The following is a 17,130-nucleotide window of genomic DNA, read 5'->3' as shown; positions in this document are numbered from 1 at the left end:
AATACTTATATAACCCCTCTCAGAAAAAGAAGTTGAAGAAGTCATCAGTGAAATCCCTAATAAAAAAATCTCTAGGGCCAGATAGATTCACAAGTAAAATCTACCAAACATTCAAGAAACAATTAGTTTCAGTTTTACATAAACTATCTGAAAAAAAATGGGTGAAGAAAGAATCCTGCCAAATTCCTTCTATGACACCAATATTGTGCTGATACCTAAACCAGGAAGAGATAAATCAGAGAAAGAAAATTATTGACCAATTTTCTGAAGGAATATGGATGCAAAACATTTTTTGTTTTGTTTTGTTTTTGGCTAGGCAATGGGGTTAAGTGACTTGCCTAAAATCACACAACTAGGCAATTATTAAGTGTCTGATGTCAGATTTGAACTCAGGTCCTCCTGACTCCAGGACTGGTGCTCTATCCATTGTGCCACCTAGATGCTCCAGATGCAAAACTTTTAAATAAAATATTAGCAAAGTGTTTACAACAAGTTATCACTAGGATAATTCACTATGATCAATCAGGATTTTTTTTACCAGGAATGCAGGGTTGGTTCAATATTAGGAAAACTATCAGCATAATTGACCACATCAATAACAATCTGACAAAAATCATATGATTATTTCAATAGAGGCTGAAAAATGTATTGACCAAATATAGCATTATTCCTATTAAAAATACTAGAGAGCATAAGAATAAATGAAGTGTTCCTTAAAACAAAAAAGAAGGATCTATCTAAAACCATCAACAAGCATTATAATGTAATGGGGATAAGCTAGAAGCATTCCCCAAAAGAACAAGGATGAAAAAAGGATACCTGTTAATCAGAGCTATTATTCAATATTTTATTAGAAATGTTAGCTTTAGTAATAAGAGAAGAAAATTGAAGGAAGAAACAAAATTCTCACTCTGCTGGTATACTTAGAGAACCTTAGAAAATTATCTAAAAAACCTACTTGAGACAATTAACAATTTTAGAAAATTTGCAGGATATAAAATGAACCAACATAAATCATCAGCTTTTCTAGGGAACTTGAAAGGAATTTGGAAGGGCATGAAAGACAATCTCAAATTTTGTCACTATTTTGTTCAACATTGGCCCTGACCAATGATGGGCCAGTAATTCTTAGGACCCAACAAATATGAACCAATGATTCTTGAACTCAAGTTACTGATTTCTGGGTAATAATTCTGTTTGGTAGATAATGGGGAAGGAATAGTTCTTTCCCCTCCACTAAATGTCTAAAACTCATACAATAAGCTCATTAAATATCTCTCACCTTACTCTCACCACCAAACAAAAACATCACAGGACCCAAGTTAGAACTGGAAGGAACATTTAGGTCAGGGGTGGGAAGTCTTGTGCCAGCAAGTCACAAAATTATGTAGTCTGGCACTGTCAAGGTACCTATAGGTGGGACTCAAAATTCAATAAATATAAGAGCTTTTGAGGGGTAAACTAATTAAATGTTTGATGAAATATAGTAGGTTAAATTTTTTAAATTTATTTAAGATAATGGGATTAAGTGACTTGCCCAAGGTCACATAGCTAGGCAATTATTTAAGTGTCTGAGGCCAGATTAGAACTCAGGTAGTCCTGACTCCAGGGCCAGTGCTCTATCCACTGCACCACCTAGCTGCCTCTAGCAGGCTAATTTTTAAGCACTGGCTGTTTGCAGAAAAAAAAGGGTCCTCACCCCTGATGTCATTAAGTTCAATTTGCTTACTTTGCAAATGTTGAAATTGAATACCAGAAAATTTAAGTGACTTGTCCAGGTTCAAACAGCGAGTGTCTGAGAATTCTGTCTCAGACACTCACTAGCTCTTTGTGACCCTAGGTTTGAAAGGATTCCAAAGTCCATTTTTTTGTGCTTCTGCTCTGACTCTGATGTTGTTTCCCCTTAATATTTTCCGGTTGTTATTCAGGCTTTTCCTAATCCAGTGTCTTTACTTACTCCCTTGAATCCCAGAGCTCAAGTCTCACCACAAAGCTCAGTCCTAGACCATTCAAACTGCTCCCATTTGAATACATATATATATATATATGTATATATATGAGAGTGTATAAATGTATATACATATGTATATATAAATATGTAAGTATATGGTACTTTGGTGACTCAGTGGATAGAGCCTCTGGACCTGGAGTAAGGAAGATCTGAGTTCATATCTCTGTTCAGACACTTACTACCTGTGTGCCCTAGGCAAATCATTTAACCTGTTTGCCTTAATTCATTGGGGAAGGAAATGGCAAACCACTCCAGAATCTTTGCCAAGATAATTCCATGAACAGCACTGGATCGCTATCATCTCCAGGGTCACAAAGAGTCAGACAATATTTGAGCAAATATAGATGTAGATATATGGAAGAAACTTCTAACTTGGGTATGTCTCTAGCTCCTGAACCATTGATGTAATGGAGTTCTACTATATTACTCAAGGTCCTCTGTTGTCTCAACTCTAACTTTGCTGATGGAGGAGCTGTGGTGGGTGTTGGCAGCAGATCATGTTGTGGGGTGTGTATTCACAGTTTCCTTACAGTGTGATTTTTTGAATTGCTGTCTTGAACAGGATAACAAATCAAATTGCATCTTTTCAATAAGATTTTAATTGTATTTGACCACAGTTGGCAGATGGATTCACTCCATTTTGCACAATTCCTTTATATCTCCTTCTAGAACAGGAGTGGGGAACCTTTTTTTCTGCCAAGGATCAATTGGATATTTATAACATCATTCACTTATATTTGGGCAAACATTTAATTAATTCATCCCTAAAAAGATCCTAGACTTTTTTGAATTTCAAGTTCCACCTGCAGTTGTCACGGTAGTGCCAGACCACGGACCTTATATGGGCAGCACGTCAGTCTTTCCACCCTATTCTAGAAACTTGGAAGGCCTATGCTGGACCAGAAAAGTCCAACAGAAACTTCATCCCCTATCCTACCCGTCTCGATTCAGGTTATTTTTTAATAAGACTTTGTTTGATGCCTGCTATTTAGCCTCATTCCCAGGGTCTGACACACAGTATTCTGTCATGTAAACTTAGTGATGATCTTAGAAAGTGGGACAGATTACCTGAGCATACATTTTAAAAGTCTTTGCCCCTACAGTGATCCCTAATCAATGCTAGATTCTATTAACACCCAAACCTAAGACCAAAATCTGAAATTTTGTCTTTCAGACATCATTTATTCATCTAATCTTTTATGGCTGTTCTCCTTTTCCATGTTCCTATTATCCCATAAAAACCCCTAGATGCTCACAAGTGGTTTCTTTCTTTTCTTTTTCATTTTTTAAAAGCCTGTAAAAGGAATATTTAGTTAGCACGTGTTTTTGGCTTTTGTTGTTGAACAAGGATAGTTATTACAAAGCAATTCTTTGTAACCATGAATCTTCCTAAACATCCTTAATTAAACAAAAAAATCCTCCTAAATTGCTTTACATTTGCATGAACTCTGGGAAGAATAGCGGCAGCTAGGAGGAGCCCCAGTGCACAGAGTGCTAAGCCTAGAGTTAGGAAGATTTATCTTCCTGAATTCATATCTGGTTTCAGACACTGATGGAGATGTGTGACCTTCCAGGGAAAGTCACTTCAACCTATTTGCCTCAGTTTCCTCATCTGTAAAATGAGCTAGATAAGGAAATGGCAAACCACTTTCTTTTGTGAAGAAAACCCTAAAAGGAGTCTTGTGTAGTCAGACATGAAAGAATGGACTTAAATTTATAGTCAAATGGTAATGGAACACATATATAGAGAATAGATGTGGCAAAGGTATGGCTCAGATCTCCTGGTAACTGAAATTTTTTTCTCCCTTTACAGAGTCCTCATGAAGTTTCCCTTAAGTGTAAACTCTCTGAGAGTCCCTGCCTTTTTAGGGTCCATAGCTAATACTTTTCTATTTTCAGAGGGGTACCTTTTTTTTTGAAGCTGCCTTTTCTTGCAGTATGTAACTCATCCTTAATGTATCTTTCAGCTCCCCATGAAGATCTTTCTCTCAATTATCACTCTTTCAGGGACTCTACTACCTGTGCATAAACAAAACAAAACAAAAATCCACAAGAACTACCATAGATGCAATGACCTTCCATGATTCCAGAGAACTGATGATGAAACATACCATCTACTTCCTGATCAAGAGGTAATGTATTCAGAGACATATTGTGTGTGTGTATGTGTTTGTAAACAACCAATAAAGAAATTTGTTTTACTTAACTATCCATAATTGTTAACAGGAATGTTTTTCTTTTTGCTTTTTTTTTCAAGGTTGCTGGCAAGGAATGGGAGAGAGAGAAAAATAGATTTCCATTCATTAAAAACAAAACAAAACAAAAATTGCTTCTAGCTAAAAATCTTTCACTATTCAAGCCTTTGAATGACAAGCAATGTTCCAACATTGCTAACCCCACCCCCCTAAACTTTTGCTCCTCAAGATAAAATTTATCATTCCCTTAGTGCCTTACTCTTGGCCAAGACTAGCTAAAAATTTGTTAAAGGAATACAAGTTACAATTTTAATGGGTGGTAATGGTCTACTCTTCCCAGATTACATTTACATTTGTAGAGGGATCTTCAGTATAACATGTTCCAAAAGAAGTAATGTGGGAATTAAGTGGGAGGCAATTATTTTGGATAGGAGAAGAGAGTTATTTGGCATCTCTCAAGCCATATTATATAGGTATAACCTATTAATTCCTGGAAGCATTGGCAGAGAAATGAAAAATGCTAGAAATAATGAAAGATGGCAGAAAGTCTTCATAACTATGCAAATATTTATTATCCAGAATTTATAAAGACCCTTGATATTTGATATTTGAACCTGACATTTAAAGATATTGTGAATAAAGAGGATACAAGATCCTTCCTAGCCATTCCATGCAGAGAAGCAGGAGTGAGTGGGGGTTATTAAAGCAGGGGTGGGTGGAGGTCAGTAAAGTAGGGGTGAGTGGAGACCAGTAAAAGAACTTTCCCACGATGCCTTACCTCTACTCCCAGGCTGATGACTGGATCTTGATGGAGGAAGATAGTAATCAGAGCTGAGAGTCTGTGTCACAGAGACTGCAAAGTGCCATTAAGATGGAGTAGTGAGAGATGATGCTTGGTTGGTTGACTAACTGGACAGACAGACAAGACTGATATCCTATGGCAATAAGACAGAATGTGGAGAGGGGTAGAGAGAGGGAGAGAGGGAAGAAGAAAGATAGGAAGAGAGAGATGAAGAGAAAGAAAGAAGAGAGGAAGAGCTATAGAAGTAGAAAGAGACACAGAGAGGAAAAGATATAGTCCTAGAGACGGAGATATGGATAGCAACAGATATATAGAGAGATAAACAATAGAGATAGAGATAAAGATAATGGATAGAGCATTGGACCTGGATTCAGAAAGATTCATCTTCATGAGTGCAAATCTGATCTCAGACTTGCAAGCAGTATGACTCTAGGCAAGTCACTTAATCCTATTTGCCTCACTTTCCTCTTCTGTAAAATGAGATGGAGAAGGAAATGTCAAACCACTTCAGTATTTCTGCCAAGAAAACAGATTGAGTCATGAAGAGAAAGACATGACTGAAATGACTCAGCAACAAATACAACCTAGATTTTATACAAAATATGGCTATAGTTATAGTTGATCAATAAACATTATTAAATGCCTACTATGTACCTTGATACATGTACACTCTGCTAAGTGCTAGAAATAAAAATAGAAGTTTTTTTTAAAAGACATAGATATACTTTAAAATTTAATCTGCATTATTTACATTCTCTCTATCACTTTCCTAAGTGGAGACAATCAGCAAAACACAAAATTAAGCCCTGATTTGAAGCATTTGCCTATTTCTGAGGTGAAAATGCTCACATTGAAAATTTAACATTAGGATCAAAATACTACCTCTGTTGCTTACAACTTCTATGCCCTTGGACAAATCATTTAATATCCCTATGACCTCAGTTTCCTTATCTATAAAACAGATTGGATGGTTTCTGTGGTCCAGCTCTAGTTCTTTAATACTGTTATTGGTAAAAAAAAAAAGTCCATTTTTTAACCTTGCTGGTCCATAGAGACAGCTAGATGGCTCAGGATAGAGCACCAGTCCTGGAGTCAGGAAGACCTGAGTTCAAATTTGACCTCAGACATTTAATACTTACTTAGATGTGTGATCTTGGGCAAGTCCCTTAACCCCATCATCTTGCCAATTCTCCCCTCCCACAACAAAAAAGAATCCATAACACTTGCATCCCCCAACTCCCAGAATTGTTATGGCTCTTGCTGTATTTTATTTCCAAGTGCAGATGAATTGAGCAAAGTCCATTGTAAATCTTAGGCTACCAGATAAATGGACACAATTATTATTTTACACCCTTAGCCCAGCCCCTTTGAAAGCCATTTTAAATGGTGACTGCCAGAGAAGGAACAGTTTATGCTAATTCTTATTAACAGAATAGATATAATGATTTCTGGTTAATGTGATGAATAATACATCCTTTGGGTTTAAACTAAAGAGTTAAAACACAGAAACAGTTTTATCTATTGATACAAGCACATCCACAAGATTTTATATGATGTGAGAAAATGGTGGCCATGGCTCTAGCAGCTCTTTATTGAATTCCTATGGTGTCATGACATATGAAAAGATAGTTATTAACACATTTCCACACATGATAAGTGCTAAAGGAAGGGAATGTGTAGAGTGACTTTTTAAAAATCTAGAATGTGAAATGCAAGCAGAGACTATAATCTGTGCTTCTTTGTATTTTATCTAGAGTATGAAGTATAATTCATAGTCTCAAAGATTCAAAACAGAAGAGATCTTAGCAATATGGTATAATACAGGAGTTCTGATGATTATTTGTGTCATGGAACTCCCTGGCAGTCTGGTGAAGCTTTTGAATTCCTCAGAATGATGTTTTTAAATTTGTGAAATAAAATACAGAAAATATAGAAAACCAATCGCACTGAAATGTAATTATCAAAACATTTATTTTAAAACACGTTCACAGTCACCAAAAGTAAAAACATTTAGTATAGTGGAAGTCAGCAGAAGGCAGTTTGGCAGGCAGGTGGCACAAAGGATAAAGTGCTAACCTAAAGTCAAGAAGAACTGAGTACAATTTTGATCTTAGACTAGCTATATGACAGTGGATAAAAATAATAGCTAATATATGTATAAAGTTTTACATTTGATCTTACACAAACCCTTAGAGTGCAATTATTATTCTCATTTTGCAGATGGGGAAACTGAGTCTGAGAGAAATTGAGTGCATTGCCCAGGAATCAAACAGGTAATAAGTGTTTGATGCAGGATTTAAACTTGGTCATTCTGACTCCAAATCCACCATTTCTAACTTCTTTCTGTCTTAGTTTCCTCATCTGTAAAATGGGAATGATAATAACAAAGGAGATTATACATATGTAAGACACTTTGAAAACTTTAAAGTACTATGGAAATGTTAACTATTATTAATAGTATAGTGGATAGCATGCCAGAATTGGAGTTAGGAAGATCTGTGTTCAAATCCAAGCACTACTATTGCAACAATTCCTTACTCTAAACCTATTAAATATAATAAAAACGATAAGTGACATTTGCATAGGAATTTTTAGGTTTTTAGTCTCCCTGAAAGATAGGTCCTACAGGTAACATTGTGTCTTTTTAACAGATGAGGAAGCTCAAAATCAGAAAGGCTAAGTGACTTGTCTAGAATCATACAGCTACTACATATCTGAGGGAGTATTTGAATTCTGATCTTCCAAGTCCAGCAATCCATCCACAGAGAATTTGTCAAATAAAAACTTTCTCTCATTTTTTTAGGCTCTCTCCTCCCCCTTTTGACATTTTTTGAATCTACAATGTGTAACAAAGATGTTCTTGTAGACAAGGAAATAGTTAAGTATGGTTCAAGTAAGAGAGGGAATTGTTGTTTTAGAGGCCACTTGGGTGGCCCTTGTAGAAATAGGAAGTGAACTGACCAGACACCCTTGAGTGCAGGAAAGGATTCAACTAGCCAATGTAATAGGAATCTGGTTAAAAATAAATGATGATAACAATTCTCCCATTTCTCTGCAATGAAGAAAGAAATCTCTGGAAGTAGAAAGTTTCATTTATGACCTTTATGATGCTTGGAAGTTTTAAGCATGAGAACTTTGGGGAGACTGGCCAAATTGCATTCTAACTGAAAATTTGGTGTTCAGATTAGAGTTTGTGAACCTTTGGGACAATGTATTTACTTTTCTAATTTGATATGCTTCTCTCTCTCTCTCTCTCTCTCTCTCTCTCTCTCTCTCTCTCCCCCCCCCCCCTCCATATTGGATTAATTAGATTAATAAGAAGTTTGTCAAAGGCAAGTACAACACAATTCAAAGCACCCTGCTTCTGGTTAGAGGCCCTGGGTACATTTTCTGCTTCTGATACTTATTATCTTTGGGACATTGGGCAAGTCTCTTCATTTTGTGTTTGTTTCCCTTTCTTCTTCTTTTAGCTTCATTTTCTGTGTTATATTCCTCCATTAGACAAGAGGGCAAGAACTGATTTCTTTTTCATATTTTTATCCCTAGGACCTGCTTAATAAATTGACTGATTAGTTGACTGAAAGAGATTTGCCAAGGATCTAATACAGGATTTGAACCTAGGTCTTCTAAGAACTCTGTTGATGGTATAACACTTACAAAGGTCTTTCCCTGAGAGAAATGTTTTGAAAAGAAGCAATTGGAAATTTATAAGAATTGATGCAGAGAGTAGTGAGCAGAACCAGAAGAGCAATGCTCACAATGACAACAAAATTATAAAAACAAACAGCTTTGAAATATTTATGAACTCCAATCAGCGCAATGACCATCCCCATTTCCCAGAGAAGAAAGGATGAAGCATGCTACCTATTCCCTGACAGAGAGGAGATGTCCATCTGATACATACTTTATGGATATGGTCCATGCTGGAATACATTTTTCTTGACTATGCATATTTGTGATGGTTTTTTCCTTTTTTTTTTTCCCAAAGGAGAAGAGGAATGGGAAGGGAAATTGATTTACAATGTGATTGGTATATGGAAAGTGCTATATTAGCCATTATTATTAATTAATTGAAAAAATAAAATTAGTTTTTTTGAAGAGGAAAGGGAATAGCATTTATTATGTGCCAAGCACTGTGCACTTTACAAAAAAATATCTCATTTGATCTACACAAGAACTCTAGAGGGATTATTACACCTATTTTACAGTTGAGGAAACTAAGGCAAAGAAAGTTTGAGTGACCTGTCTAAGATCACACAGCAAATAAGTATCTGAGACCAGTCTTCTTGAGCCTAGGAACAGCGCTTCATCCATCATACCACCATACCACCTATCTAGTACCATCCTAGCTGTCAAGATCTTTGCCTTGGTCCTGGAGGAAGGATCTGACAATCACAGACAGATTACAGTGATGAAGATCTGCAACTCCCCCCACCCCCACCATCAACCTTCCTTTACTCTATATAGTATTAAATTCATAATAGGATGCTAAATAGCAGATCTGGAAGAGACATCAGAGGACATCTAGTCTAGTCTCATTTTACAGGTGAAAAAATTAAGATGCAGATCAGAAGCAGAATTTGAACCCAGGTTCCATTATTTGTATCAGTGTTTTTTCCACTAAGTCATGCTGCTTTCTATCCCCCGAGTTTTAAATCTATACAGATATTGTAGAGATAGTTGTTGAATTTCAGAATTGTTCATACTGATGGTTCTTGGAGGTAAATGAAGAAGTAGCTTCCTCCACTCTATTCTTTAAGGTCTAGAAGTTGGATTAATCAACTGCAGGTCCTGAATTTCTCAAGAGAGTAAAAGCTACAATTGCCCTAAGCTCTTCTCAGAAGAACAAGGTAAACTGGAAGTTCTCCCTGGTGCTGTCTCAGACCAAAACTGGAACCAGCATAGTCCAAACAGAGTTTTGCTGGTGACAGAATAGGATTCATTTCTTCTGCAGTCAAATGAACTTTTTTTAAATGGCTCTTGTGCCTCACCAGATGGCTATGTACCTCTTTTCACCATGGTTATGTATGTCCTGGAGCTTTCCTCCCTACCCACCTATAATCCTCTTCAGACTACCCTCTCTCCTAGCATGATGATATCCATAGTTTGACTCAACTCTGTTCTTGCAGTCCTCCAAAAATACCCCCCAAAGCTCCTCCTACTTATAGGTCTACCTTGTTCCCTTGTCTTCCTTGACTCTAAAAATATTAGTGACAAATATCTCTCTGTATATATAGATCTCTCTCTCTCTCTCTCTCTCTCTCTATATATATATATATATATATATATATATATATATATTTTTAGGGTTTTTTTTGCAATAAGTTGCTTGCCTAAGGTCACACAGCTAGGTAATTATTGAGTGTCTGAGGCCACATTTGAACTCAGGTCCTCCTGACTCCAGGGCTGGTGCTCTATCCACTGCACCACCTAGCCACCCAGGCTCATCCACCTTTGATGTCCATTTAACTGTTACCTATGGCTCCAGAGAATTGTATTATGTGCAGTAGTCACATTCTAGGAAACTGCCTCTGCAGATAGGCTATACCAGGTTGAGGTTAACTGACAGGCCCCAAACCCATAAGTGAGTTAAAAGGTTGCCTATCCCAAACACATAAAGACTCCTCAGTGGAATGGGCAGATGAGGACAATTTGCTCCAATAGCCATGAAAGTAGCTGAAGGAGGACCTAGAGCTTAATCAGATGTGGAAGATGTCAAGGTCATCCACTGCCTTGAAGGTCATTGCCAGTTGTCTTGACTTTTGTCTTGCCTATGGACACTGGAAGAGAGATAGAGACTGTCAACTTTGTGTAACTCTGCCTCTGAATTTAAATCCAATTCACCAACAAATCTAGACATCATCTTTCAATATCACTAGTCCTCTTCAATAGCAACCAGAGTAAGAATTGATAAATAGATATGTAGAATGATTTATATATATCTACATATGAATATATGTATATATAATAGAGAAATTTGTCTCTAGTATTTTTAGAATCAAGGAAGGAGAGGGAAGAGCAAGAGGAAAAAATAAATTTATAAGATAACTTTATTATATTTTTAAAAGGGATAGCAAATTGTACATAATAGATTTGCAGCTTCACGTCCAATCATCTTTTTTATTCTACTATGTTATGGAAATGCTTGTTTTATTCTATAAATTCAAAAAGAAAGAAAAGAAAGGACAAACAACCTCACAGATCCAAATGTTTCAATTGGCACTGAAATTTTTATCCTCCTACATCCAAGATCCCTGATTTCCTATACCATCCCTTCCAGATGCTTCTAGCTCCAGTATTCACCCCTATTCTTGATACTCCTACTACTTTCTTACAAAAGAGCTTTCATGAGTATAATTAAGTGTTAAGTGAATAGATTGTTGAAGTAAGGAAGACTTGAGCCTGGAAACTGCCTCAAACACTTATAAATTGTGTTACTCTGGGCAAGTCAATTAATTGAGCAGCTAGGTGGTGCAGTGGATAGAGCACCAGGCCTGGAGTCAGGAGGTTCTGAGTTCAAATCTGACCTCAGACACTTGACACTGACTACTGTGTGACCTTGGGCAAGTCATTTAACCCCAATTGCTTCACACCCAGGGCTATCTCTAGTGTAGCCACTGGACCCAGATGGCTCTGGAGGAGAAAGTGAGGCTAGTAACTTAGCACATCTCCCCCTCACTCAAATCAAATTCTTATGATTGCTATGGTGTCACCTCCTGATGTCATGATCTTCTTCAAGAACAAAAGACAGATATCATCAGACTTGGTTTCCTCAGTAGTAAAATGAGGATAATAATTGCACATGCCTCCTAGGATTATTGTGAAGATCAGATGAGATAAGACATGTAAAGTTTTTGGCAAACCTTAAAACACCATATAAATGCTTGCTATTATGGAATGGATTAATTTACAAAGGAAATTCATGAATAATGTATGAAATCATGTTGGTACAAAATTATCTCCCCAGTGTTTTCTCCCATGCCTACCACACCACCTGTTCTATTTCCCCATTGTGTTAACTAGGCCCTAATGAGGACCCTCAGACCCCACCTAGTGAATTTTCTTCTTCATGGGTACCAGTAATATCTATATGCTCCAAAATGCTCTACTTGGCTTTGACTTTACCCAGCCTCCCCTGCCCTTGGGAAAGACCATTCATTATACCATCTATAATAAGCTCTACACACCTGCAACTAATTGGCAAACTGTCCCCGTTCCTTGCTGGCCCTGTCTCTCTGCCCACGCATCATGCATCAATATGGTCCTAATGAGCTGATCCTGGGGAGAGAAAAATGATGTGTGCTTATAACTAGGGTAATACACTCCAGTCTGTCTATAGATTAGTACTTCAAAAAAAAATCTTATTTTCACATAGAATTCTAATCTTGAAGATTCATATTAGATAGCAAAGTTATGCTTGTTAAGAAGTCAAACTATGATATTAATCAACTCAGTTTGTTCTAATTTCCAAGATATATTAACTTTAATTAAATTTTTTTCAACATCCCAACATTAAGTTTTCTTTCCTTCTTATTTTACCCCCTCACTGGAAAAAGAAAAAGGAAAAAGGAAAAGAAAACCCTCATAACAAATGAGTATGGTCCAAGAAAAAAAAATTCCCATCGGTCAGGTTCAAAAATGTATGTCAGATTCTGCAAGCTAGGGCATGGCCTTTTAGAGACTCTAGAGTCCTTAAAGACAGCTCTTACTATTTCAGATAAATTCCTTGTATCTGGTATTAGATTGAAAGCAGGAAGGCACCAGAGCAAAACTTCACTGGGCTCTAGAGCCAAATATTATATTTTTAGTGTGATCATTTACACCATGGAAACAACAAACTGTTATAAATCAGGTGTTATATTGTTGCTTTGTTGATTGTCTCTAGACTTAAGAGAGAGAAAAAGTGAATAATGCAGATTAAAATTTAAAATGTGTCTTGGTTTTTCAATGTACTGGTTGTTAAACATTTACCAGCACATTGCTGGAGGGAGGAGATCTATGTGGCAGTTTTTTTGAAAAAGACCTGGGTGTTTTAGTGAATCTCAAGTTCAATATGAGTCAAAATCTTTATATAGCAGACAAAAATAAGTTAATGTGACCTTATGTTGCTTGACAGGCTGATTGGAAGAGGACCAAAGACATCACAAAGGTGATTAGAGTTCAGTAAAGTCAACATGACTGGTGATGGCCTCTGCAAGGCAGAATGTTCAGGACTATAGGAATGATTGTACATTCCTTATTGGTAGTACTTTGCTTTGGTCTTATTACATATGGTATATTTAGATCAGTATTAGTATCAGTATAGAAGAACTCTAATAATATGGAAAGTATCCAGACAAGGGGAATCAGGCTGATGAAGAGACTCAAGGTAAAATCTTTTTTGGCTCAGTCAAAGGAACTGGGGATCCAGCCTGGAAAAGAGACGACTTGCGTTGGAGGAAAGACTTGTAGAGAAGGACCATGATAACTCTCCTCCACTATTTAAAAGATAATTGTAATATAGAAGACAGAGATTGCAATCATTCTACTTTGGCCAAGAGGATATAACTGGGAGAAAACGAAGGGAAGTTTCAAAGGAACAAATTTAGGTTGAGTAATTTCAATAAAGAGAGATTGCAATCATTTTACTTTGGTCAAGAGGACATAACTAGGAGCAAATGAAGGGAAGTTGCAAAGGAACAAATTTAGGCTGAGTAATTCCAGTAAAGAAATATCCAAAGGGGGTAGCTAGGTGGCACAGTGGATAGAGCGCTGAGCCTGGAGTCAGGAGTACCTGAGTTCAAATCTGGACTCAGACACTTAATGATTACCTAGCCATGTGGCCTTGGGCAAGCCACTTAACCCCATTGCCTTGTAAAAAAAAAAAGAAAGAAAAAAGCTTGGAGGAGCCTCCCTCCACACTCCTCCTCCCCACAAAAGAAATATTCAAAAAGATCAATGAGTTGTCCAAGGAAGTAGGGGATTGATTTTCTCATTGAGGTTTTTATGGGAAAGCTGGAGAACCACTTTTAAGGTAAAGAATAGAGGGGATTTAACACAAATTGAACAAGATGACTTTGGGGGCCTCATTCAACTCTGAAATATTGAGCATATAGAAGTGGTGTCATTGTTTTCCTCTTACTACTTCCAGAGATTTTATTAATAGGATCATAGATTTAGAACTGAAAGGAACCTCAGAGTCTACTTAAACTAATTCCCCCAATTATACATGAGGAAATTGGCTCAGGGAAGATGACACTCAAGGTCGTACAGTGAGTGCTGAGAGTGGTATTTGAACCCAGATATTTTGATAGCAAAAATAATACCTGGAGTTCTACAGAATCAGAGAATCTCAGAGTTAGAAGGTACTTCAGAGGTTATAGCTGATTTGGGTTATGAACACCTTTGTCACTAATAACCTTTGGACCTGATAGCCATTGGTCCATCTCTAATTGCAGAGATTTGTTCTTGGAGGAGATATATATTGCTTCTTTTTAAAAAGTTCAGTTGCATTCAGAGCATTTGTTTTCACCACAATCACCACATGATACCAGAGAGAAGGAAACTACAGCCTTCCTACTCCCTGCTGATAATGCAGGATCAGTTGGCATATGGCAATTTTTCCCAGCAGGGAAACTTTTCTCATTTCATTCACTGATAGTCACCCATCCTCAATAACAAGGCTAATAAATAGATTCTTCTTACTTCTTCCAGAATGGTGACACAGAGGGGTGGCTACCCTCCCATTGTGTCTCACCATTCTTTCCTCCTTTTTTCCTGAGAAAATATTAGAGACAACCTGCAAATATTAAAGTGAGTTTGAGACTGACCTAGCAAGGGCTTGTGAGAGGAAGAAAATACCAAGCATAAATTTTATCTAAATCAGTTAAATTGTTTGTAACATCTAAGTGATAAAGCAAAGCTGATCATTGGTAAATTCTACTTAGTACAAGAGACCTTGATCTTCCAAATGAAAAGTCATTATATGTAGAAAGAAGGGGGGAAAGAACCCTGACCTATTGTTTCATTGTTAGGAGGAGTTTCTGAGTAATGTAACTCCTACCAATACTGACTAGCATCATCTTTGCAATTTATGGTCTTAGAGTGACTCATTGACCACTGAGAGTCTTCCTAGGATCACACATGTGTGAAGGGTGAGACATGAAGCCAGGTCTTCCTGACTTCAAGGTCACTCTATATCCATTATACCATTTTGCCTCTCAGGGGAAAAGTTTCTTTTAATTCTTCTTGATATGTTTGCTTTTTTATTTTCTTTAAAGGACCAGGATACCATGTGTTTATTTAGTTTGATCCAAATATTACTTAAGAAGAGAAATTTTGTCATTTTAGATGACTAAAACTCAATGGCCTCATTGAATCAAACAATTCAATGTAGTTAATAAACTATATTAACTGGCTGGATAATGAAAGAATACAGAAAAACTGTGACTGCCTTCAAAAAAATAAATAAACTGCTGAACTCAAACAACTTTCCATATCATTATGGATATAAGTTGTCCACACATGAAAAAATTTCTATGACAAAACTTTTTCATTTCACCTGGATGCTTCCTCCTATAGCTATGATTTGGGGGGAAGGGAAATACAATTGCTTGAGCCCTACCAGTGTAAATGCTATTCACAGCCTAAGCAAATTACTTAATAAGTAAAATCAAATATAACATTATAATTGAAGCACACCAACAAAACAACAAATAGAAAAAATATACCATAGAACATTTCTTATTCCTTCATAAATCATTGGAAAATAATCCTTATAACTCCTTTATCAAAAAAAAAAGAACAATCTGGCATTGAGAGTGAGGGGTGGTGGAACTCAGTGCTGAAGACACTGGGAGGAAAGGTTGAATTGTTATTATTATATCTAACTTCCCTTTTAAATATTGCCACAACTCACTAGGTAAATTGCTTGTCTCTTAATCCATGATTTAGGAAGGACTGGAGAGAGACCTTCCTTGTTGCTGTTCAGTTGTGTTCAACTCTTCATGATCTTCTTGGCAAAGATATTGAAATGGTTTGCTATTTTCTTCTCTAGGTTTGACAGATGAGGAAACTGAGGCAAACAAGGTTAAGTGACTTGTCCAGGGTCACACAGTTAGTAAGTATGTAAGTCAACACAGCTAGGAACTATTATTTGAACTCAGTTCCTTCTAACTTCAGAACAGGAGCTCAATCTAGGCACTACTTAGTTGCCCCTGAGTTGCTACCTAAACAACTTTATGGATAGCTCCTGATCTCAGCTGTCATTTGAGGAAGCTCTGATCTTACCCACCGATAATTAGGGCAATTCCCACCACCTCAACCTATCTCAGAATCTACCCAGGTTGCCTCAGGTTTCTTCAGCTCTAGAAAAACTTGACACCATTCCTTTTCTCCCAATCTTTGGTTTCAAATATAAGCATAGCAAACCTTTGTCTATATCGTCCTTAAAACATAACAAGATAGACAATGTGTAATAGGCTGGAAGTTCTAGAGATGGTCAGAAAAAGAGAGCTCATTGAGGGATGGAGCTGGTGGTTTTCATGGATGACATAGGGAACTAGAATTAAGTGGATACATATGATATAAGAGATGGTATCCAACAAAATGGCCATTTCTGGTATATGATACTTTTTCAGATAGGGCTGGATCTGTGATTTCCTTGATAGAGAGAACTGACTCTAACAATTAATAAAATGTCTTTTTGGAAATGTATAACCTCAGAATGTTGCCATTCTTGGGGTTGGGGGGCAGGGGGGGTGAGCACCAGGTTAGAATTATATCTAGCTTTCCTCTTAAGTATTGCTAGGCTTGGCAATGTGATTTATAGGTTCAAATGAACTTTTAATCACTATTTCATTATTGGGGAAAGGGTCTTTTTATTCAAAGTTTGACCCCTTTCCCATTGAATACCAGTCACACAATGAACACACATTAGACAAGCGATTTATTATCCAATTCAATAGCAAAGTAGAATATGAAAGAAAGATTACATAGAAGAATATATGTCAAATAATACAAATAATACAAATAATACAAATAATAATAATAATAATAATAATAATAACAATAATACTCCATTGGGAGTAACTCAGTTCAATTAAGAAAATAAAATCATCCAAAGGATGAGATTTCCCCAAAGT

The sequence above is a fragment of the Macrotis lagotis genome, chromosome X, assembly GCF_037893015.1.
Source record: "Macrotis lagotis isolate mMagLag1 chromosome X, bilby.v1.9.chrom.fasta, whole genome shotgun sequence".
Taxonomy (NCBI): Eukaryota; Metazoa; Chordata; class Mammalia; order Peramelemorphia; family Peramelidae; genus Macrotis; species Macrotis lagotis.
Note: the sequence above shows the minus strand (reverse complement) of the source record.